This window comes from Apium graveolens, chromosome 9, assembly GCF_009905375.1.
Source record: "Apium graveolens cultivar Ventura chromosome 9, ASM990537v1, whole genome shotgun sequence".
NCBI classification, from domain to species: domain Eukaryota; kingdom Viridiplantae; phylum Streptophyta; class Magnoliopsida; order Apiales; family Apiaceae; genus Apium; species Apium graveolens.
This window is the reverse complement of record NC_133655.1, coordinates 264,880,829-264,906,303: the sequence shown is the minus strand read 5'-3', so window position 1 is coordinate 264,906,303 and position 25,475 is coordinate 264,880,829. Positions and strand designations below refer to the sequence as shown.

Sequence of the window (25,475 nt, the reverse complement as noted above, 5' to 3'; positions counted from 1 at the left end):
GTATGAAGATATATGAGATGTGCATACTTACTTAAATCCCAAGGTAGAACACATTTCAAGAAATACTATCAAAAGTGATATTTTGGATGCATATAGTATTGAGAAAAGTAAAATAAAATCTATACTATACTATTATAAGTGAAACATGGTTTCGTTTGGTCGATCGGTTAACAACTTCCAAAAAAATATATTAACACCTTCCAAAATAAAGTTTTAAAAAAATATTATTTAATGAAAAAAATTAAATTTATGTATCTAATATAAATACAAACTCTATCAATTATTATCCAACTTAATTTATAATCAAACTAAACTCCTTTCTTACCCCTTTTTTAAGGAACCAAACACTTTCAAAACTAATTTTAATAATTAAAATTATAATATAACAAAATAATTAAAAAAAACAAGAAAAATTAAAAAATAATATAAAAAACAATATCAAATCATGCACATACACCACTACTATTCAAAACACACACTTTCCTATAGGCTCTGCCCCACGCAGCGAAGCGATCTGTAGGCTTTAGTAGGAGGACATTTTAAGATTTTAACTATCTAAATTTTGAATCATTCAATAATATAATATATACAAAATAATATGTAAATAGTTTAACTTCGTTAATCTCAATAATATATAATTACCGTCTTTTATAAATTATTTTTATAAAATAATAAAATAATAAATATATAATTCATCCGTGCATCGCACGGGTTATAGGCTAGTATATATTACAATCCTTACATGGAAAAGTATGTCTTACTTCTGATTTGTGGTCTTCATCAGTTATGGATGAATATATGTTTTTTACTGCTTGTTTTTTAGAAGGTAATTGAAAACCACATTCAAGAATTTAAAATTTTAGATTTATGCCTCCATCACACAATGGACAATTATTGGCTGAAAAATTTATTAATTTGTATTATAGCCAAAATTTGGTACAAAAGATATCCGGGTCAAATTTGGGTGAACATAATTTAATAAGGGCGGACAGCCAAGGGTGTACAACCAAGGGCGGACTGCCAAGGGTGGACTGCCAAGGGCAGACGACCGGGGGCAGACGACCAAGAACGAACGACCAAGGAAGGACGTCCAAGGAAATGGGTTTTTGCTGGAAAAGTTAGGGCGAGCCCAAACCTTGGACGAGTTAGGGCGAGCCCAAACCTTGGACGAGTTAGGGCGAGTCCAAACCTTGGATAGCTTGGCGAGCCTAAACCTTTGGACGGGTCAGGGCAAGCCCTTTTCATTGGAAGAGTTAGGGGGAGCCCTAAATATTTGATTGACAGATTCCTTGGACGGATTTCTCGGACATAATTACTTTGACGGATTCATACATTGGCTTTTCTTGGACAGAGTTAAGGCGAGCCCTAACCATTAAATAAGTTAGGGCGCGCCCTATAAAGAGATCAAAGGCTGATAACACAAGGTGGCGCCAACATACAGAAATGTTTGGGCGCACCCTTAGATTCTACTTAGCGCAGAATACAGCTTTGACATGTTGCTTGGACGTGGACTTTGGATGCTTCAAGGAGGATGGAAATTATTATTACTAATTTATTTGATGCAGGTACTCTATTGAAGAACTCCTTTCTATAACACATTTATAGGAAGGCGGTGTCCGTGGTTAGAGACCTCTAGGAATATGCCTAGACTGAAGACCTCCTTCTGTAGTCAATGAGTGTCCTCATTGGGGATGTGGGGTAAAATCTGGTGTGTGCTTTGGGAGCTCTGTCTCTGTAGTCAACGGGTGTCCTCGTTGGGAGACTTCGGAGTATCCTGCACTTTGCACCCAAAAGTTTGGGATCACTTATCTTGTAATCTGGTAGGGGCTCCTTATCGTGGGGCAAGGATGCGTCCAATATTTGGGGTAAACCACGACTATACCTGCGTCCACGGACTAGAGAAACAGCTGGTAGCGGAGGGTTATCCTTGGCCAGGGAGATGCCTTATCCGTGAAGTCTCAAAGCCGCGGACGAGCCTTGGGCCTTTATGATGGGGCCTCATCGGCGGATATTCCTAAAGCTAGTAGAAGACGGTTTCCAGTGAGTTTCCCATTGGGCCTCGGGACAAGAGATCTAAGCCCGTTAGGTTTCTTGTTCCCCAAGAACTATGTTAGCTTGATTCCCTATAAATAGGGATACGTAGGCAAATTGCAAGGGGTCAGAAGCGAGAGCGCAAAAGGAGCCACCACTAACCTTGAGCAATCTCAGCCAACAATAATCACCACCACCAAACACTGTTCATAATTTCCGATGAACACTGTTCATCAGATCCATCGGTTACTGTACACATTTCCGATAAAGAACCACCGTCACAGATCTTCTTTCCTGCTACGAACCTCAAAATTTGTTGTTACCAAATTCCTCCATCAACAAATTAGCGCTAGAAGGAGGGGCTAATCAAGATCTGCATCTAGGAGGAGAGATGTCTCAATACCGTGATGGAAGTTTTTATGAAGGAAGCTCTGAAGAAGAATCTGATCATGACTATGATCGCCATGAGCCTTATATTCCGTCTATGACTGATCGCCCCACCCAGATGTTGGGGGACAGCCACATATGCTGATCAGTAACGCCGACTTGCTGGAACAACTTTATTGTATGGGAGATGCTCTGAACGGGTTCGACTCAAGGCTGAGCACCGTGGAACGACGAAAGACGAAGAGGGGCCTTCGCCAAAATCGTGCCGCCCACGCACCTGGAAAAACACCCATAACTGAGAGAGATGACTTGGCCGACCGCGGCCGAACTGAAGAAGGGTGCATGCCAATAACCCCGCGGTGCCTCAATTACTCCAACGATGTGACCCCGATCGTTGAATTAGTTGTTGAGGACCCGGATGATCGAGAGAGGTCGCGGACAGATAATCAAGTGATTACTTACCCTCATCGGTCCGGGCGTAGTCTCGAGGAATGACAACAAGTAAAGTCTATGTCGGAGAACGAGCAACGGAGATTCGCTGCTTTGAAGGATCGTTTGGGGATCCGCCTGGTAGGTGATGATCTAAGGATGCTACTGTTGGAATGGCAAAAGGAAGCCGACCGCGGAGATGTGACGCCCCATGGTACAACGCGTGTGCCCCTGACTTCCCTTGGGAATAAGGAGCGGCACCGCGATCATGAGAGAGCTCCTCCTCGCGGGTCGTTGGATCGGTATGGCCGGGGATATGGAAGTGACCACTGGCGAAGATCCCAATGGAGGGGAAGAGGCGGAGGACGAAGCCGGTACTCGGATGGCTACCGCCGCGATAACTATCGGGGTTATAGGGGCACTCGCACCTATGACCACACTGAAAGAGACAACAATACGGAGAATCATGGCCGGAGAGAAACCCAAAATTATGATCACGAAATACCTCGTGGCCGCGGCCAAGGCCAAAGAGGAACCCAGGGAGGAGATAGAGGACATAACAGGAAACAATAGAAAGGCCTGGAGAAGGGAAGACTAATACCCATGGCACCGATCAACAACAGGCTCCTCCTGGTGGCGATCGAGTAGTGATACCTCTGCCTCAGCCCCAAGATCCACAACCTCATATGCAGGTTATCCCGGGCGTGGGAACTTTTAACGTGGATGACCTAAAGAGGCTTCTTAATCACTTGGAAGGAAGGGTAACGGCCACGCCCGAAATCCCCTCTCCGTTCTCTGTTATGGTAAGAGAGGCTCAGTTGCCGGCCGGATATCGCAACACTACTAGCGATCTCTATTTCCACGGAAGCTCTGATCCTGTGGAATTCTTGGGCCGATTCAATACAGAGATGGACGTGTATCAAGTTCCGGACTTGGCTCGATGCCGATTCTTGGTGGAAACTTTCAGGGAAAGTGCTCAGCAATGGTTCCAGAAACTCGGGCCAGGGGTGATCACTTCTTGGGAACAAATGAAGACTTTGTTCCTAACTAAGTTCCAAGTAGCTGTAAGATACGCCCATCTGTCACCACTCTTGCCAACGTCAAATAAAGGGAAAATGAAAGCTTAACATCCTATTTTAAAAGGTCCAACTCAGAATCCACCAGCGTGAGAGGTGCTTCGGATGAAGCTCTGAAAAGTTTTTTGATAGCAGGACTAAGGGTTGGCTCGGATTTCTGGAAACATCTATAGGGAAAAGACCCGGCAACTTTGGCAGATGTCTTTGCCTTGGCAGAATCATTCAAAGCCATAGAACAATCTCCGACGGAGGTACAACCAGTTTCACAAACAGGTTAGAGAGTCAAGGCAAGGAAGAGAGATAGGTCTCCGAGTCCAAGATACCGAAAGAATAGTTGATGTCCAAATCGGATAAATGCTACGACTACAAGGAGGGAATGTAGTCCTTCCTCGAGCTATGACAACAGAACAAGTGGATACACGCCTTTGACCGTGTCAATTGAGCACATATTTGAAGTAATCAAGAACAAAGGACTATTTAGAAAGCCAGAGGCTCTATCATCTTGGCAAAGCAAAGATAAAAAGAAATATTGAGAATACCACGAGACATCTGGACATAGCACACATAAGTGTCGGCAGCTCAATGATGAAATTGAAGCTTTAATCAATGAAGGATACCTCGGAGAATGGGTGGTGAAGGAAGTAAGAAGACATAAAAACAATGTTGACAGAGTAAAGGAGGCATGAAGTCATACACTTCGAGGGCCAAACAACGAAATTCTGGAGGAGAATAAGTTCGTTAGGGATGACAGCATCCGAGCGATATACGGAGGAGATCCTGGGATGGAGTGTAGCAATAAAGCCTCGTCCAGACATGCAAAGGAAGCCCGGTTCAGACCTCTAACTGACATTCACAGGGTGGAGACTCGGCCACCCAAGGTATTGAAGGGCGAATCCATGGATATCACCTTCTGGGAAGCAGATGCTCGGTGGGTGCACCACCCCCATAATGATGCCCTGGTAATCTCCATCCAAATTGGAACTAAGAACGTCTATAGAGCTTTTGTAGATAACGGAAGCTCAAAGAACATCTTCTACTACAGCACTTTTAAGAAAATAGGGCTGCCCGATCGAGATAAGTCAGGAGAAGATTCTTGGGTCTATGGTTTTTCTAGCGAAGGATTCCGCGTCATGGGATCAATCTGATTGCAGTGCACCTTAGGAGAAAGTCCGTTGGCCGTAACGAAAATGCTCGAGTTCAAGGTTTTAAATCAGGAATCATCCCATAATGTACTGCTAGGACGCCCCTTCCTTAGGGAGATGAGGGTCATCACTTCAATCCACCATCTTACCATCAAATTTCCAACCCCAAACGGGGTCGACAGTACAAAGGGCTCCCAGTATGATTCTAGGGAATGTTACAGACAGGCTATGAGGGGCTTCAGGAAAAAAGATGTCCAAACAGGGGATGCGTCAGACGATGAATGAGAAAAAAATATCGAATAGCCACTCGAAGAAATTCGAGTCCATTATTATGTAGAGCAAGAAAATGAATGTTCCTTTAAATTTCCTTCGGCAACGCTGTTCTTAGAAGATACTATCATAATTTCAATGTTGGACGATGAAGAGCCTCCAAACTAAATAATCCAAGCAAATTTCAATAGAAAAAGGCTCGAAGGAAGACTTGATGTCTTGGAGAGTCTTGGACTAAATATACATAAGGTAGATGCCTATCTCCCTGAGAGCGCGCCCTTATCTTCGAGAGATCTTGGAGAGGTTGATGCCCCTGTTATACAGGGCGCGCCCTCAACAAAGGTTGATGCTCCCCGTGGGGATGCGCCCTCTCAGGAAAGTGATGAGGATCATAATCAGCTCGACTTAGACCCACAAGTACCCATGCCAACAGAAAAAATGGGTCCAGTGGAAGACACAATCGAAATCCATGTCGACGAAAAAGATCCAAGCAAAGTTCTAAGGATTGGGTCTCAATTGGATCCGAAATTGAGAGAATGACTCTCTATATTCCTCCTAGAAAACCTTGATGTATTTGCATGGAGTCACTCCAATATGGTGGGGATTGATCCAAAAGTCATGAGCCATCGACTGAATATCGATCGCAAGCATAAAGAGGTTCGACAAAAATGAAGGGCTGTAAGCAAGGAGAGGGCTATAGCCTTGGCAGAAGAAGTAGATAGACTCTTGGATGTCTGCCTATTCAGAGATTCTTTTTACCCAGAATGGTTGGCCAATCCAGTGTTAATAAAAAAGCCTAACGGCAAATGGAGAACGTGTGTGGATTTCACCGATCTAAATAAGGTGTGCCCAAAAGATAGCTTCCTTTTGCCAAGAATAGACCAGTTGGTCGATGCCACGGCAGGACATGCTCTGTTGAGTTTCATGGACGCATACTCTGGTTACAACTAGATTCCCATGTATGAACCTAATCAAGAACACACCTCCTTCATCACAGACAGAGGTCTCTACTGCTACATTGGCATGCCATTCAGTCTAATCAATGTCTGGGCAACATACCAAAGGCTAGTGAATAAAATGTTCAAAAAGCAGATTGGGAAAATGATGGAAGTATATGTTGACGATATGTTGGTAAAATCCAAGAGAGCGGAAGATCACAGAGCGGACTTGGCAGAAATGTTCCACATTCTGATGCAGTTCAGGATGAAATTGAACCCACAGAAATGTGTGTTTCGAGTTGAATCAGGGAAATTCTTCGGGTTCATGGTAAATTACCGTGGAATCGAAGCCATTCCTGCAAAGATAAAGGCCTTACTGGACATGAAATCTCCCGCCAGCATTAGACAAGTGCAAAGTCTGACAAGAAGGATTGCAGCGCTAAATCGATTTATGTCAAAATCTTCAGATTGGTGCAAGGAATTCTTTAAAGAAATTAAAGAAATGGGAAAAGACTTTGTGTGGACCTCAGATTGTGAGGAGGCCTTTAAAAATATCAAAGAACAATTGGGGAATCCTCCCATGTTGGCCAAGCCAGAGGACGGAGAAACGTTGATTCTTTATTTTGCAGTCTCTGAGTATTCGATCAGCGCAACATTTTTGAAAGAGGAAGAAGGTCGATAGTCCCCGATGTACTACGTAAGTAAAAGGTTACAAGACGCAGAGACTGGGTATACTAGCATGGAGAAATTGGTATACGCCCTTATCCTTGCGGCAAGAAAGTTAAGGCCATATGTCCAAGCTCGCCGAATAGAAGTCCGCACCACCTATCCTCTTAGGCATATTCTACATAAGCCAGAATCGTCGGGAAGAATGTTAAAATTGGTGATAGAGCTGGGACAATTTGATTTGGAATATTGCCCTCACACAGCAATCAGGGGACAAGCACTAGCCGATTTCATACTTGAGTTTGACTCTGAGGTAGATGGTAAGGCTATAGTGTTGGCAGAACCTTCCTCACAAGGTGATGCCCCCGCCAAAGTAAGAGAAGATTTCCCACACCCTTGGTGGATCTTACATGTTGACGGGGCTGTAAATAACAGTGGAGCAGGGGCTGAAATCGTCTTAGTTACCCAGAAGGACATCATCTGATGAGCGTAATTCACTTCAAGTTTTACGTCACCAACAATGATGCTGAGTATGAAGTATTAATCAATGGCCTGAAGATAGCTTTGGAAGTGGAAGTTGTGAAATTGATCGCTCGAAGTGACTCAGAATTGGTAATAAACCAGGTCAACGGAGGTTTTCAAGCCCGAGGACCCCGAATAGAGTTATATATGAGATGTGTATGACGTCTACTAGAAAAATTTGGAAGTGCCAAACTAGAAGGTGTGCCCAGGGAAGATAATAGTAATGATGATGCCATGGCTAGAATGGGATCACAAATGGATAGCGTGCTGCTCAGACAAATTCCTTTGGGGATCCAAGAAATCCCGAGTATTCCGGAAATAAGGGTGTTTCAGACTCAAGTAATCCCACAAGAGACTTGGATGACTCCCATTCATAACTATATTCGAATGGGAACTTTGCCGGAAGCCAAATTGCAGGCTCGACGTCTTCGCTATCAGGCTGCGAGGTATGTTGAGTATGATGGAGTGTTGTACAAAAGAGGGTTTAACCAACCACTGTTACGATGTGTGGATTTGAAAGAAGGAAATTATATTCTTAGGGAGGTGTACGAAGGTATTTGTGGCAATCACTCGGGGGTGGTTCGTTGGCATTAAAAGTCCTCAGACAAGGATATTACTGGCCAACTATGAAAGAGGATGCCTTCAAGTTTGTTAAGGCATGAGATCGTTGCAAATGATTTGCTAATTATTCCAATGCTCCAACAATATCTATCACTTCGTTGACCAGTCCTTAGCCTTTCGCACTGTGGGGAATTGATCTCATTGGGGAATTACCCAAGACCAATGGGGGTGTAAAATATGTTGTGGTGGTTGTGGATTATTTTAAGAAATGGGCGGAAGCCATGCCACTACCTACGATCACGGCAAAGAAAATCAAGGACTTTATCTTCAACTCCATAGTCTACAGATTTGGTATTCCATATAAACTCATATCGGATAATGGAGAGCAATTTGATAACAAGGAGCTAAAAAAAATTGTGTGAAGATGTACGCATAAAGAAAGAATTTGCCACGATCTACCACCCGTAGAGCAATGGTAAGGCGTTGACAAGATCATCAAGTATACGTTGAAGGTGATTGACCAGAGGATCTCCCTATGATTTTATAATCTTAAAAAACCGCTCCAACATCAACTATTAGAAAATTTCCTTTCACGTTTCATGGGTTCGAAACCATGGTTCCCGTGGAAATTAGAGTTGTGTCATTCCAAATAGATCACTATTTTGAGGAAGAAGCCAAGGCAAACCTCACATTTTAGTGGGAACTTTTAGAAGAAGCAAGGGAAACATTGAAGTGTTTGGGAAAACCCTCACGGTCGCCCTAAATATTTGGCGGGTGTCTGAGAAAAAGCCTCAGGATTCTCCCTAACTGGGTTAGTGAGGACACGCCCGCCACGTCTGAAGAATCTTGTCGAGGTAGATGCTCTTCTTGCAGAAGACGCGCCCTCCAAGGATGAATATCTTGTTGAGGTAGATGCTCCTCTTATAGATGACGCGCCCTTCAAAGATGAAGACCCTTGTCGAGGTAGATGCTCTTCTTGCAGAAGACGCGCCCTTCAAGGATGAATACCATGTCGAGGTAGATATTCTTCTTGCAGAAGACGCGCCCTCCAAGGATGAATACCATGTCGAGGTAGATGCTCCTCTTATAGAGGACGCGCCCTCCAAGGATGAATACCATGTCGAGGTAGATGCTCCTCTTATAGAGGATGCGCCCTCCAAGGATGAATACGTTGTCGAGATAGATGCTCGTCTTACAGAGGACGCGCCCTCCAAGGATGAAGAATTTATCGAGGATGATGCTCCTCTTGTATAGGACGCGCCCTCCAGAGATAAAAACCTTGTCGATTAAAATGCTCCTCTAAGAGAAGGTGCACCCTCCAAGTTTAAAGACTTTATCGAGTTAGATGCACTTCTTACAGAGGAATTTCCCTCAAAGTGGTGGGAAAGATGCTAAGACCGAGGACACACCTTCATAGATGAAGATGCGGAGGGTGCGCCCTCATGATTAAGGATAACATAAATTTTTGCTTGGGTTTAAAGATAATGTAGACGAATGTCTTCCATGATTGACTTATTAATCAGTTAAAATTCTTTGGATGCGCCCTGAAAGCTACACCAACATAGGTGCACCTTATTAAGAGAACGATGCATACAAATTTTTGAACCCAAGAAAGTTAAAAATTCCAATCCCATTTCCAATGACATATGGAATTTGGGGGTAGTTGTTATAGCCAAAAATTGGTACAAAAGATATCCGGGTTAAATTCGGGTCAACATAATTTAATAAGGGCGGACAGTCAAGGGCGAACAACCAAGGGCGGACAGCCAAGGGCGGACGACCGAGGGCGGATGACCAAGGACGAACGACCAAGGAAGGACGTCCAAGGATATGGGTTTTTGCTGGAAAAGTTAGGGTGAGCCCAAACCTTGGAAAAGTTAGGGCGCGCCCAAACCTTGGACGAGTTAGGGCGAGCCCAAACCTTGGATGAGTTAGGGCGAACCCAAACCTTGGACAGCTTGGCGAGCCAAAACCTTTGGACGGGTCAGGGCAAACCCTTTTCATTGGAAGAGTTAGGGCGAGCCCTAAATATTTGATTGACAGATTCCTTGGACGGATTCCTCGGACATGATTACTTTGACGGATTCATATATTGGCTTTTTTTGGACAGAGTTAAGGTGAGCCCTAACCATTGAATAAGTTAGGGTGCACCCTACAAAGAGATCAAAGGCTGATAACACAAGGTGGCGCCAACATACAGAAATGTTTGGGCGCGCCCTTAGATTCTACTTAGCGCGGAATACATCTTTGACATGTTGCTTGGACGTGGACTTTGGATGCTTCAAGGAAGATGAAGATTATTATTACTAACTTATTTGATGCAGGTACTCTATTAAAGAACTCCTTTCTGTAGCACATCTACAGGAAGGCGGTGTCCGTGGTCAGAGACCTCCAGGGGTATGCCTGGACTGAAGACCTCCTCCTGTAGTTAATGAGTGTCCTCATTGGGGATGTGGGGTAAAATCCAGTGTGTGCTTTGGGAGCTCTGTCTCTGTAGTCAATGGGTGTCCTCGTTGGAAGATTTCGGAGTATCCTGCACTTTGCACCCAAAAGCTTAAGATCACTTGTCCTGTAATCTTGTAGGGGCTCCTTATCGGGGGCAAAGATGCGTCCAACATTTGGGGTGAACCACGACTATAAACATCTGGTAGCGGAGGGTTATCCTTGGCCAGGGAGATGCCTTATCCGTGAAGTCTCGAAGCCGTGGACGAGCCTTGGCCCTTTGTGGTTGGGCCTCATCGGCGGACATTCCTAAAGCTAGTAGAAGACGGTTTCCAGTGGATTTCCCATTGGGCCTCGGGACAAGAGATCTAAGCCCGTTAGGTTTCTTGTTCCTCAAGAACTACGATAGCTTGATTCCCTATAAATAGGGATACGTAGGCAAATTTCAAGGGGTCAGAAGCGAGAGCGCAAAATGAGCCACCACTAACCCTGAGCAATCTCAGCCACTAATAATCACCACCATCAAACACTGTTCATAATTTCCGACGAACATTGTTCATCAGATCCACCGGTTACTGTACACGTTTCCGATAAAGAACCACTGTCACAGATCTTATTTCCGGCTATGAACTTCAAAATTTTTTGTTACCAAATTCCTCCGTCAACAATTTGCTAAAGGATCGGGAAATTTAGAAGAAGGTTTTAACATTAACTCTAGATAATACTTCTCCCAATGATGCTTTGATAGAGGTTTTAAAAAGCCGCTTGCATATGAATGATACAATATTTTGTGATGAAAAGTGTTATAGCCAAAATTCGGTGTTGAATTATTCTGGGTCAAAAGTGAGTTAATTGGAGTCAAATTGAGACAAATAAAATGAAGAGCTAGGTTTTAGGCCACACAGCAGGAAGGGAGAACACGCTCTAATTTAGTGAAATATGTGATAAGGGCTACTTGGATGATGGATTGTAATGCAAGAAGAGGTGAGCGCACTCTATAGGGCGATGGCGCGCCCTGCCTTAAGGTGATGCAAGGATGGACGTGTATGTGTAACTGGAATCATTCTCATCCAGAACGATGCAAATATGTGAAATCTTAAGACGTTATTTTTACTAACGTATTTGTTGTAGGTACTCTTTGAGAAATTATCTCATTAAGTCGGTTAAGGAGGGGGATGTCCGTGAAGAGTTTGAAGGCCTCCGGGTTTCCGGGATCTGGAACCTTCCAACGGTCCGGATTCAGGGACATGCTGGCCCATCACAGACGTCCACGCGTTCCCCTATTAAGCACATGCCAACGGTCCAAATTTAAGGTACAAACCCCCAAATTCTAATGGGAAGCCTATAAATAGTTGTTCAAAAGTTATATTAAGGTTACTCATCCTATTCTCCAAAAACCTATCTTATTTGCCACCCAGAATCCAAACTACAGCTAAATCACAAACACCACTATTTCTGTATAAATGGATATTGAGTCCGGATAGGAAAGAAGAGGAGTTATCAGGTATTTCACATGACCTATATATGTGGGTCGATCCTCTTAGCAAGGCTGGAGCATTTTTTTCACCTGGATATTTTGAACGCTGATGCATTCAACCGAATCAGATGTAATTATAGGTCAAACAAAAGTTCACATCATTTAAACAATGGCTTTGGTTATGCAAAGGAGTCAGGAGTGTTTAGCTGATATGAGACTAGAAGAACCAAAAATCAGGGAGATAAACCTTTAAACCCTGAAGCCAATCGTCTGCTGCTTGAAAGATCAAAACTAAAAGAGGCCCTCTCCCTAGAACTTGACTCTAAATTGTATTTTTTTAGTCGAGGTCTTTATCGTTAATTTAGTAGTATATACATTACCTTTGCTTGTCTTGAAAATTCTTTTATAGGAAAATGTGGTAACATTGCTTTAAATTTAAATGACGCCAGGCTTTAGTTTCTTATGCTGAGAAAAATTATCGAACGTTTAATTTCTAGATGTCATAATTTCTTAATATTTTTACTGAAATTGTACCATCAAGTGGGAGATAACTTTTAGGCCAATACCTGCAGTTTGTAATTTTTCTGAGGAGAGATATTGAGCTCTTATTAGAAAGACGCCCCTTTTTGGTGATCTGGTATTGTTGTCCAGACAACAATGAGCTACATAGGCATTCAGCAAGTTGTCTGTGAAAGTTCACAATGGTCTTGGAAAAAATGGTCACACTGATCTAATGGGATGTTGTGACATGGTCTGGACGTTTTAGAGTTGTGATGAAGGAACTCTGATAGTTTATGCAGGTTTAAGTGAAGTTGGATTGTGGGAGTCCTTATATTAGATTCTTCACGTAATGAGATTGACATAATTTCACTCAAGTTTTCAAGTTATTTATAACCTTCTGGTAGTACTTAGTTGTGATGTTGCAGGTTTTTAATATTAATTCAGTTAAACCATCTCAGCATACTCATCCTCCAACTCAGCACATTACTAGCCACTAGTATTAGTTGGCATTCTATTTATAAAAATGTAACAGAATTGTTATAATTGGTTAGAAAGTTACATTGTATATATAGATAAGTAGAGTATACAGAAGAGGCTAGAATAACATATTGAGAGATACACTAAAAACTAGATCCGAGAAATGTAATGATGACCTAAAAGCTCTTCAAGCTATTGTACAGTTTTATATATTTTGCAATTCAAAAATTCATAAAAGTCTCAAAGTTAACATGGTATCAAAGCGATTAGTTAAATGTTGATTGATCATCTTCTCCGTTTTCATAACTATGTTGTTACTGGACGTTATTTTCTGATCATCTTGGCGAAATCATTGTGTTTCAGAATCTCATCTTCTTGTTCTTCTTTCTGTTTCTGACGAATCATCTTCTCCAAGGTATTTTCTTATATTTTACTGAAATTTACATCTCTATCGTGTGATTGAAGCTACAATCGCTTTAGTTTCCTTGATCAATTAATTTTACCACTGTATTTATCGACTGAAAACTAATACTTCAATTATCTTTTACTCAGAGTTCCTATCAATAGAAATTATTCAATAAAATATTGAGTGATTGTTATCATTTTCTTGAATCTTTGTTCTGAATCGAATTTGTTTACTGAAATAAACACAAAAGAAATGTCTACTCAAGATACTACTACATCTAATAATACGACAAATCCTGATTATTCAAGTGTTTACTACATTCATCCTTCGGATGTTAATACAACTCAATTAGTTTCAGTTAAATTTAGCGGAGTTAATTACAACAATTGGAAATGTTCAATGATGCTCAAACTTTCATCCAAGAACAAGTTAGGGTTTGTTAATGGTACAATCCTTATGCCTAAATCTAATTCACCTGAATTTATCGTTTGGGAAAGATGCAATGCTTTAGTCACATCCTGGTTACTTTTCAATCTTGATGAAATGATAGCACGAAGCGTGTTATTTCTGAAAAGTGCTCGAGCAATCTGGAAAGATCTTGAGGGCAGATTTGGATATCCTTCTATTAATGAGTTGTATTCCTTGGAATTGCAACTAGCTGAAGTTACTCAAGGAAGTCAGACTATTTCTGAATACTATACTAAAATCAAAACTCTGTGGGATTGTATTGATGATATTTCGTCCCCGCATGTGTTGCATCTGCATAAAATGTACCTGTGAGTTAGGTCATAAATTCCAACAAAAATAACAAGAGCAACGCTTACTATAATTTTTGATGAAGTTGAATGACAAATACTATGCAGTCAGGGCTCATATCATGATGATGCAACCACTCCCCTATGTTTTGTCAATTCAGTCTGAAAGTATGGATTTCTTTGCAGAAAAGAGGTTTCAAAAACCTTATTTTCCTTCTCATGGTCCTCGGAAATCATATCCTGGCAATCAGTTTTTTAGACCTACCAATAATGTTAATGTCAACACTAATCCTGGCAATTCTAGTTCTGGTGTTAAAAAGAGTCAAAAGCCTAAATCAAACTACTACTGTACTCACTATAAGATACATGGACACAACATTGAAAGATGTTTTAAAATACATGGGTATCCATCTGGTTTCAAGAATTTCAAAGACAAGAAAGCAATGTTATCCTGTACCCATGCACCAGATGATCAAGTATTTGTTCCAGATGCATCTCAGTGTTCAGACAATTCTTCACTAATCATAATGGATCAATATAATCATCTCTTAAGTTTGATCAATACTCAGAATCAGAATTTCTCTCCATCAGCTACCACTCAAAGTTCATAATCGCATGCTTTACTTGCAGGTAATATCTGTCTCATGACTGCCACTAATCATGGTTGGATTTTAGATAGTGGTGCTTCTGACCATATCTGTCCAGATACTACTAAGTTTGTGCATGTTAAACATGTTAATGAGCCTAGTTTTATCACCATACTAGATGGTAGGAAAATTCCAGTGCAGAATACAGGAACAGTTCATCTAACTGATAACATTATCTTGTATAATGTCCTTCATGTTCCTGATTTTCAGTTTCAATTAATTTCAGTGCATAAACTCTGTCAGGATTTAGATTGTAAATTGGTTTTTTCTGATGGAGATTTCTATGTTCAAGACCTTTCTCAGAACAAACTGCAAATTGCTCTTGGTAGATTGAATACAGGCATTTACACAGTTTCATCATTGGACTTCAGTCATGACTCTTTTCCAAAAGACTCTAGCTCTACTTGTTTCTCAGCAATTGATCAAGCCAAGCTTTGGTATACAATAATGGGTCACTTTCCATTTTCCCAGTTAATACTCATACAACCTGATTGTGATGTCAAAACTTGTAAAGATCAGGTCATCTGTTCCATATGTCCTCTTGCCAGGCAATGTAAATTACCATTTACTCATAGTAGTATTAAAATGACTGCTCATTTTGCACTTTTGCACATTGACGTATGGGGTCCATACAAAATGAAAACTCATTCTCATTGTAATCAGTTTCTTACAATTGTAGATGATTACACTCATTATACCTGGATTCATTTATTGCAACATAAGTCTGATGTTTCTTCTGTCTTTCAAAAATTTGTGGCATATGCTGAAAAGCAATTTAATTGCAAAGTTTTATGTGTGTGATTTGATAATGCTTTAGAGCTCACCGAGGGTACTTTAAAAGAATTCTACTTATAGAAAGAAATAGTTCATCAGACATCTTGTAGTTATACTCCTCAACAGAATGGCGCCGTTGAGCGTAAGCATCGACATTTGCTAGAGTATGCTCGTGCTCTATTTTTCCAATCTAAGATTCCAGCTCGATATTGGGGAGAATGTGTTATTTATGCAGCATATCTGATAAACAGGATGCCTTTGCAGAGCTTAGGTAATCTTACTCCTTATTTTAAACTCTACAAATCTAATGCTTCTTTAGATCACATTAGAAATTTTGGATGCTTGTGTTACATAGAAACTGTTAAAACTTATAGGACTAAATTCGATACCATATCAGTTCCTACTGTTATCTGGGTTATACTTCCTCTCAGAAAAGATATAAAGTTCTCAACTTAAACAACAATCAACTTCTTGTTTCAAGAGATTTTATCTTCTTTGAGAATCACTTTCTTTTTCATCTTTCTTCCACCCCTGCATCTTCATCAATCTACTTACCTACAATTACTTCTCATCCTAATATTTTTTATGATACAAATCCTTCTAATTTTGTTACATCACCTTTTAATTATCTCAATTCTGATCCTATACACGCATTATCTACATCACAATAATCTTTTCCTTTTTTAACAACATTCTTTATCCTCACCACAAGCTTCTACTACTTATTCTAATCACACAATTCCTTCTCATCAATCTTCACCTGATACTATTACTTCTCATCCTGATAATTTAATTGACATCATCCTCCTATTAGACAATCTATTCGACAACGACATCCTCCTACTTATCTCAATGATTACAAATGCCATTTCAGTTCTGCCATTTCCCAGTAGTATCCTTCATTTGCTTATGATCAGTTTAACATCACCCATAAAGCATTGTTATCAAGTGTTTGCAATATTTCTGATCCTTCATCTAACAAGAAGGCTTCTACTCATCCCTTATGGATGGAAGCCATACCTAAGGAAATTCAGGCTCTCACTGACAATCACACTTGGGATATTATTCCTTTACCGCCTTATAAGAAACCAATTGGCAGTTAGCGGGTTTATAAAGTCAAGTTAAAGGCTGATGGGTCCCTTGAACGTTGTAAGGCTCAATTGGTTGCAAAAGGTTTCAACCAAAAATACGGTATCGATTATGAGGAGACCTTCTCTCCTGTGGTCAAAATGACAGCCGTACGTTGTTTAGTTGTTTTAGCTGCCTCCAGAAAATGGGATTTGTATCAATTAGACGTAAACAATGCGTTTCTTCACGGGGACTTAAGTGAAGAAGTATATATGAAGATTCCTGATGGTATTTCTGCTGCTCTTAATATGGTTTGTCGACTACGAAAGTCTATATATGGTCTTAAGCAGGCCTCCCGTACTTGGTTTGAAAAAATGGTTCATGAACTTCTTGATCAAGGTTTTGTTCAGTCGAAAAATAATTACAGTCTCTTTCTTAAGAAATCCAATTCTCGAATTACTATATTTGTTATTTATGTCGATGACATCATAGTTACATGTAATGATTTTGATACTATTGTTGCCATCAAGTGTCACCTAAATGATGTTTTTGGAATTAAAGATTTAGGTAAACTCAATTATTTCTTAGGAATTGAGGTTGGGTATTATCCTTCTGATATTTCTTTGACACAACATAAGTTCACTAAAGCACTTCTTCAGCACTGTTCCTTTGACTTATCCAAAAAAGTGATCAAACCTCTTCCTCTGAATCTCAAACTCACAGCAACTGATGGTACCCTTTATCTGATCCTGAGCATTACCGTTCCTTGGTTGGTAAGCTAAATTATCTAACCAACACAAGACCAGATCTTTCTTATGTTGTCAAAATGCTTAGTCAGTATATGCATCAGCCACGTACTTCTCACAATGCTGCACTCCATCACACGTTATGCTACCTTCATCATTCCTCTACACAGTGTATTATGCTGAATGCCTCAGATTCATTGACTTTACAAGCTTTCTCTGATTCTGACTGGGCTTCCTGCCCAGACTCCAGAAAATCAATTACCGGCTATGTTCTTTTATTTGGGAACTCTCATGTTGCTTGGAAATCGAAGAAGCAATCTACTATATCTCATTCTTCCTCAGAAGCCGAATATTGTGCTATGGCATCAGCTGCATCTGAGGTTACTTGGTGTGTTCGTCTATTAGAAGAATTGGGTGTTAATGATCTTAAACCAGTAACCCTTCATTGTGATATTCAGTCCGCCTTACATATAGCTCGTAACCTCGTCTTACATGAACGTACGAAGCATGTTGAAATTGATTGCCATTTTACTCATGATAAAGTGTTAGAGGGGCTCTTACAACACCAGCTTGCAGATGTTTTCACCAAAGTTCTTCCTTCATCTCAGTTTTAACTGTTACTTTCCAAGTTGGGACTGTCTTCAATACCTCCCAACTTTAGGGGGGTGTTAATATTAATCTAGCTAGACCATCTCAGCACACTACAAGAAAAACGGCTAAATATAACCGGTCCAAAATCGGTCGTATTTAACTAAATACGACCGCCAGTGGTGGTATTTAGCTAAATACGCCCGGTTTTAGTCTCGGTCGTACATATGAGAGTGATATTTAGTAGTCAGTTGTATTTAGTCTAAATACGACCGTATAAATATGACTGGTCAAATATGACCGTATAAATATGACAGGTCAAATACAACCGACACCGGTTGAAATTGATTTTTCACTTAAAATTTGAAAATCCCACCCAAATATTTAAAATTTCTGAAATATTTTAAAAAGCCTGCCCAATTATTAAACTTGACCATATCTTGTCAAATATAAGGTATTAAATTCGACCTCATCCAGACGAATTAACAAACGCCGGTTTTTTAAAAAAATCTCGTCGGAAATCCGAAAATATCCAGATTCCAGCGAGCTTCAAAAAACCGAATAAAATTTCGGCAAGTTGAATTTTTCTAAAAACAAGGCTAACTAGTATATTGGCTTGAAGCATAGAGTCAAGAGAATGTCCGAACTGGTACCTTGTAATAATCAGAATATTAGCTTTATCAAATTTACATAGAAATTCAAAACAACTGCAACAGTAGTAGTAATATAAGCTCTCATTATAAATGATTCTCTGCTCATATATAATCAGAATAACGTATATTGCCTTCAGAAAATTTTAATCACAGAGCTAATCAAGTCCATAAGCTAATTAAAACTTCAAAATAAAAAGAGAGAGAGGGGGAGAGAGAGAGAGAGAGAGAGAGAGAGAGAGAGAGAGAGATCAGAGTTTAGGTAAGGTTTTCCGGTCACGGTTAATCTGAAACATGGACCAAATAGTTAGTCATCACATCTTTCTTGATGTAGTAGTAAAACAGGATAAAAAAATACATTCAAGAATATTTGAGATGAAATCATTAAAGACATAAATACTAAGAATCATGTAGATTCATATTGTTGTAGTTATATTTTCCTCACTTGATTTCACCAAAATCAAAACATATAAACAAACCTTGAGAATTGAGATGATAGGAACATACGAGAAGAGGGATGTCTATGTTCTAACTTGTGTTTTCAATTTGGGTGTGATAGCAATAAGTTATAAAACGCTACTTAAAACCCTAAATCTTGCAGGCCGCAGCGAGGTTCCTTGGGCTTGGACCACAGGTATGGTCGTATGGGCTTAGTCTATGTTTTTTGAGGGCCCATTACAGATGTATATTGTGATGTTGGAAAATTGGAATTAACAAAATTCACCAAAAAAAATCACTATTGTACCAGTTGTAATATTTCACTAATTTCGATAAATTACCAACCGATTATTCATAAAAATTAGCTCTGTAACCCGTGCAATGCGCGGGCATACTCTAAAATATTACATAAATATAATAATTATGCTAGAAAATTAAATATCCTATAATTTTTAAGACATAAATATAATAATTATTAAAAAAATATTTTTCAACGATCCGACCATATGGATGCCAATAGTAATATATATTAGTGACATACCCAAAATTTCATATCGAAATAATTTATTTGATTTGCCATTTTATAGTCAACCTTCAGTTTGACGAGTACAACTCACTAGCGTTTAATCCTGAATTGGTGTTTCGATTTTTAAAAAATATTTTTCAATGATCTGACTGTATGGATGTCAATAGATACATGTATTAATGATATAACCAAAATTTCATATCAAAATGATTTTATTTCGTTTTCCATTTTAAGAGTCAAGGTTCAGTTTGACTATTACAGTTAATTAGTGTTTAATCCTAAATTGGTGTTTCGATTTTTTTCAAAATATTTTTCAACGATCCAACCGTATGGATGTCAATAGATATATATATTAGTGATATTGTTAGTGTTTGTGCCCTAGAGACAACACTATGATGTTTTAGTTTAAGACATTAGGATTATTAATGTTTATGTTATATCGATTATTCTCTTTATAATTTATTAATTCTTAATTTACTGCGATATAAATGTTAGATTAATAAATATCCTTGGAATATGATATACAATTCTATATCTCTAAGTACGTGACTTAGAAATGAGATTATGAGAATAGTATCAATATTCCTAAAGATCCCTCGTCGAGTATTATTATTAAGGGACAATAATAATACATTAAGACTGGTGTGTTTGTTGACTGATCATCACATCTCATTGATCATAGGTATAGTGATACTATAAGTCAAAAACACAAGCAAATGTATATGTACATGCTGGATAGACCCAATGTGAGATTCTACATATCTGTTGTGTCATGAGTAATTCTCACAGTGAGAATGATGTAATGGTCCTTAGACCTGAAGTCATTGTATTTCTATATGAGAATTAATATACATTGATTCCATTAAAAGTTATCCTTGACCGGGTAATGATAAAAGTGGAGATTGGGTATATTATGAATCGTGTGAGAAATATGAATGATCTAGATGGAATTTAACCCTCCTATTTTAGTAGTGATATTATTGGCCTCTTGTGTGAGCTAGACTATGAAATGCGTGGTCACGCTCAAATGTTGATTTGATATGATAGTCTACTCATTGATCAAGGAAACTTGGATTAAACTATGATGAGGATTACACATTACATGCCTCTAGTTTAATCTATAATATTTGGTTAAAGGGATTATATTATATTGTACATTATTCACGAAAGGTTTAATCGATCACCGATTCGATTATTATTACTTGGGTAGCAATGATGTATTACCAGATGCCGCTCATTATTTACGATTTTAAATTAGATTCAAAATTCGTTGCCAATGTAATGACAGCCTATAGGGTCACACACAAATAATGCTTGAAGGATTATTTAATTTAAATTGGATTTAAATTAAATTAAAGTAATTTAAATTATTTAGGGTTAAATCTCAAAGTAGTCACTAAACTGAAGGGCACATATCGAAAAAACTATTCAACTTATCGGCATCTCACTTGCACCACTCTAGTTGTGCATAATGATATGCACGCTAGTCAGCGCTGTTGAATTGACGACAAACGTTACGTTTTTGACGGAATTTACAGGAGATTTGATATGGACGTGACATGGCAATACGTGGCTGTTAACGTGGACTCCAACTAAGCTGGGCTGAAATATATTAACCAAAAAAAGGAAATATAGACGGTCATAACTAAAAAACAAATATAACAAATATAGAGGGTGCGATTGGAGAATTGGGGAAAAAACCCTAACTTTGGAAAATTGGGGGAAATCACGCAATTGAGGGCGATTACGTTCATACATCGTCTAGTTTCGATCGATCTCTAGACTAAAATGTATGTTCTTGTTCTTTAATATATGAACCCATATATTTGTTGAGTTGTATGTATCTGTATAATTGAGTGCGTATGTTTAGTGCGTAATTTTTATGTGATATTTTGTGTATTTACAGCATGTCTGTCACTTTATACCTTCACCACCATGGTGATTTCACACCTCCTCCCAATGTGACTTATGTTGGGGGTAGAACTGAAGTAATTAAAGATTTTGATATTGATGTGTTTTCGTTTCGTGATCTCGAAGATTTTGCAAAAAAATATGAATATGATGTGAATTTTCTGGTTTATTTTAAGTGCGATGGCCGCAATTTTAAGAAGGGGACTAGAGTAGTTTATGATGACATGTCTGTGAGGGATTTGGTAGCACTATGTAAGCCTCACGGTAGGATAGAACTGTATGTTGATCATTTCAACCTTGATGAGTTAGTTGATGTTCCCCAAACCCCAAAACAAAGTAATAGGATTGATAATAATGAGGATAAAATTGTGGAAGTAGATACAGTTGGGGGTAATATTGAAAATGAGGAGGAATTGGATGGTTTGAGTGATGGTACAGATGATCCTGAGTACCAAAATGTGAGTGACAGTGAGGAGTCCTCTGAAGGAAGTGATGTCCCTGGTAATGAGATAGAAAGTGATGATGAATTGCATGCTATTCGGGCAAATACAAAGAAGTTTAAAGATAATCTGTATAATGCAATGAATATACCTCAGAATTCTCCAAGTGAAGACTCGGGTTTTGATAGTCAAATGATGAGGTCTTTCTCATCCTCAAGTGAGGATGAAAATTCTAAAATTGGATACGTAGGACCACCTAACTCCAGGAAAAGAAGATCATTTAAGAAAATTGGAGGTACTGATGGGATTCCACAGTGGGAAGTTGGGATGAAATTTGTTAACATGGCTGAATTTAGGGAGTGTGTGAGGAGATATAGTGTCCTTGATAGAAGAGGAGTGCAGTTTGTCACTAATGATAAATGTAGATGCCAAGTTTGTTGTATAGGAGACTGTCCCTTCTACATTTGGTGTAGTAGGGATAAAGACAGTGAGACATGTAGAATAAAGACCCTGGTTAACTCACACTTGTGCACCAAACCTTACACTAACAAAATGGCATCAACCAGATATTTGTGTGACTTGTTTAGAGATAGGATCAGAAAGCACCCTCAATGGAGTTGCAAGGAGATGGCTGAAACCATCAAGAATGAGATAGAAATTGAAGTGCCTAAGATCAAAATTCTGAGGTTGCGGGAAATGGCACTTTAGGGAATTGCAGAAAGTCTTAAGCAACATTATTCAAGAGTGAGAGATTTTGGCCATGAAGTACTTCTCGGTAATCCTAAAAACACTGTAAAAATTTCAACTACTAGACTGAATGAAGGAGATCCTGTGAAGTTTAAGAGGATATATGTATGCTACTTTGCTCTGAAAACTGGGTGGAAGGAAGGTTGTAAGAAAGTTATAGGTTTAGATGGCTGTTTTCTGAAAACTGTTAAAGGTGTACAACTTCTCTCTGCAGTAGGCAGAGATGGAAACAACCAGATGTTTCCAATATGTTATGCTATAGTTGAATCTGAGAATACAGATTCATGGAGATGGTTCATCACCTTAATGAAGGATGACCTTGAAAGGAATATGTCATAAGTCCAATCATGTATTAGGATTTAGGAATAACTTTTTATGTAATCTGTTTTGATTTCATTGATATTAATAAAAGACTTATTTTGTTTTTATTACGGGCTCTATCTATTTAAGTGTTTAAATAAGATATATCATAGTTTAGAGTAAAGCTTTTTATGGATTATGATGAGATCATAATAGTGAGACCTAAAAGATGATAACTCTAAACTTAAATAGTTCCTGATCATAGGATTACTAACTGGTAATTAATAAATCCGCAAAGATCGGTACACACTATGTTTGCTTCATTATGAAGGATGTCTGTTCTCATAGACATTTGTGTGGTGACACTATAGCTAGTATGTAGGTGCTTATTATAGAATAAGTTCACTGAACATGACTCGCACAGCTGAATAACTGATGGAGTTCACTCACGTGTCAGTAGTTGTTCACATAGTGATAGTTGTACAAGTATCCTTAGACTTGAGGTCATCATAGTCATCTTGAGTACACTGAACTATGCTTTAATTTAGTTCTTAGTCTCCAAGGACAATTATTAGGGCTCTACTGGGTATAGGAATTTGTACACGAAGATAGTGTATGATCAATATAGGATCTACCCCTTCCAGTGAAGAAAGAGAATGTTCAAGGCTGATCCACTTATGCTAGTTCAGAAATCTCTGGCCAGAGTAAATGAAATTAGAAGGGAGTTTCTAATTTGCATAGAACTAAGCATAGTAAATGGAAAGCAAGTGATTAAATTAGATAGGCTTGACACGAGATCCATGCCTTGTATTTAATCAGGACATTGTAGGGTCGAAGGAGTTTATTGTACGGTAATTATTCACTGAATAGGTTCTTGGTATTCTAAGCAGTGAATTCGTATTATCCGGATAGTCGCGATATGCTGAGAAGTATCCCTCACGATGTAGAATAAATATGATTAATTAATTAATCATATTTAATAAATTAGAGAATTTATATAAATAATGATAAAATAGTTTTATTATTATTTATTTCTACTACCGGCTTAATATTGAACCTACAGGGTCGCACCATAAAAAGAGAATGATTTAATGGTGGAGGAATTAATTAATAATGGCTAATAATTATTTATTTGTGAAATAAATAATTAATTGGCAAATTTAATAATTGATTAAATGAGATTTAATTGATTATAAATTAATTAAGAAAAGTTCTTAATATTATTAATTAAGGATTTAATTTTTTGGAAATTAAATCAAGAGAGAGAATTATTTCTAAAGTGTTTAGAAAAAGGATTAATAATTAAAAGGTGTTTTAATTATTAATGAGAATAATAAATGGGATAATAATAATATTTATGGAAAATTTCAGCTGAAAATTTTGCCTATAAATATACTATTATAAACCCAATTTTTATTCTAACCCCAATTTTTAAAAAAAACCTAATTCTCTCCACCTCCTCCTCCTCCTTAACGTCGTTTTCTTGGTGGATACCGGTGGAGTGCTTCACGTTTGAGGAGCAGCTGCTAAGGATCTCCGATCGTTGCTTTTGGATCGCATATTAAAGGTTAGTAATCGATCCCTATGTTTTAATCACGATTTATATGCTTTTATTTGGATTTTTATATGTGTAAAAGTGCTTTTACATGCCTCCGCTGTGATTATAATCCAACACTGGTATCAGAGCATAGGTTGTATGCATATAGATCTGTGGTAAAAATTTCAGAATTTTATGTGCTTGTATGAATTAATTATGATTTTTACAAGTTATATTATGGATTAATTTTGTCTGATGAGAAATCGTTTCTCAGAATAATTTTGAATGTTGATATGGGTTCTACAAGTGTTGTAGATCGTCTGGGTATTTTTTTCATAATTTTATGATGTATAGATTTTTTTATTATGAATTTTTGAAGTTATTGCAATTAAATTCGTAATTAAATAATCATATATATATATAAATTATTAGTATATATATATATACATCTGCTTGTCTGCTATCATCTGTTGAAACAAGAAAAGCACGGAAAAAGAAGAAGACACGGAAGTCAGGCGTGGCGTTCGAGAAGCTGTCAGGAGGCGGCTGCTGCAGGCGCGTGCGGCGCACGCGCGCGCGCGGGGGGGGGGGGTGTCGCGCATTCCGGGAATGCGTTACACCCTGTGGCGCATTCACGGAATGCGTTACACCTTTTAATGGCTTAAAAGGGTTGTAACGCATCACCGGAATGCGTTAGAGAGCTAGTAACGCGTTCCTGTAATGCGTTACAGCCCGACTGTCCACATTAAATTTGATTTTCTGGGAGTTTCGTAACTCCGTTTTGGGCGTGCAATATATCGTTGGATTCGTTTTTCCGAGACGGATCTAATGGAGTGATCAAATTTTAGTTTATATAAAAGTTTTGAACTGTTTATATTTCCGAAAGTGTTTTAAAGCTGTTTTTGACTGTTTTAGTTGCTTTTAAATGCTTCATGTAATACATAGAGATGTATAATGCTTAGACTAATATGCTAGATGATGTAACATGTCTACCTTTATGTTTATTCATGTTGATATATGTGA

General features: G+C 38.7%; 2 non-coding genes across 2 annotated transcripts; both read right to left on the bottom strand.

Annotated features, from left to right (window-relative positions):
• Positions 1-18,632: 18,632 nt before the first annotated feature.
• On the bottom strand, positions 18,633-18,713 carry LOC141688254 (small nucleolar RNA U54). Its single transcript, XR_012561710.1, has one exon. It is a non-coding gene; the product is annotated as a small nucleolar RNA U54 (small nucleolar RNA).
• A 219-nt stretch (positions 18,714-18,932) lies between these two features.
• Positions 18,933-19,005, bottom strand: LOC141688251 (small nucleolar RNA Z199). Its single transcript, XR_012561707.1, has one exon. It is a non-coding gene; the product is annotated as a small nucleolar RNA Z199 (small nucleolar RNA).
• Between the last annotated feature and the right edge of the window lie 6,470 nt (positions 19,006-25,475).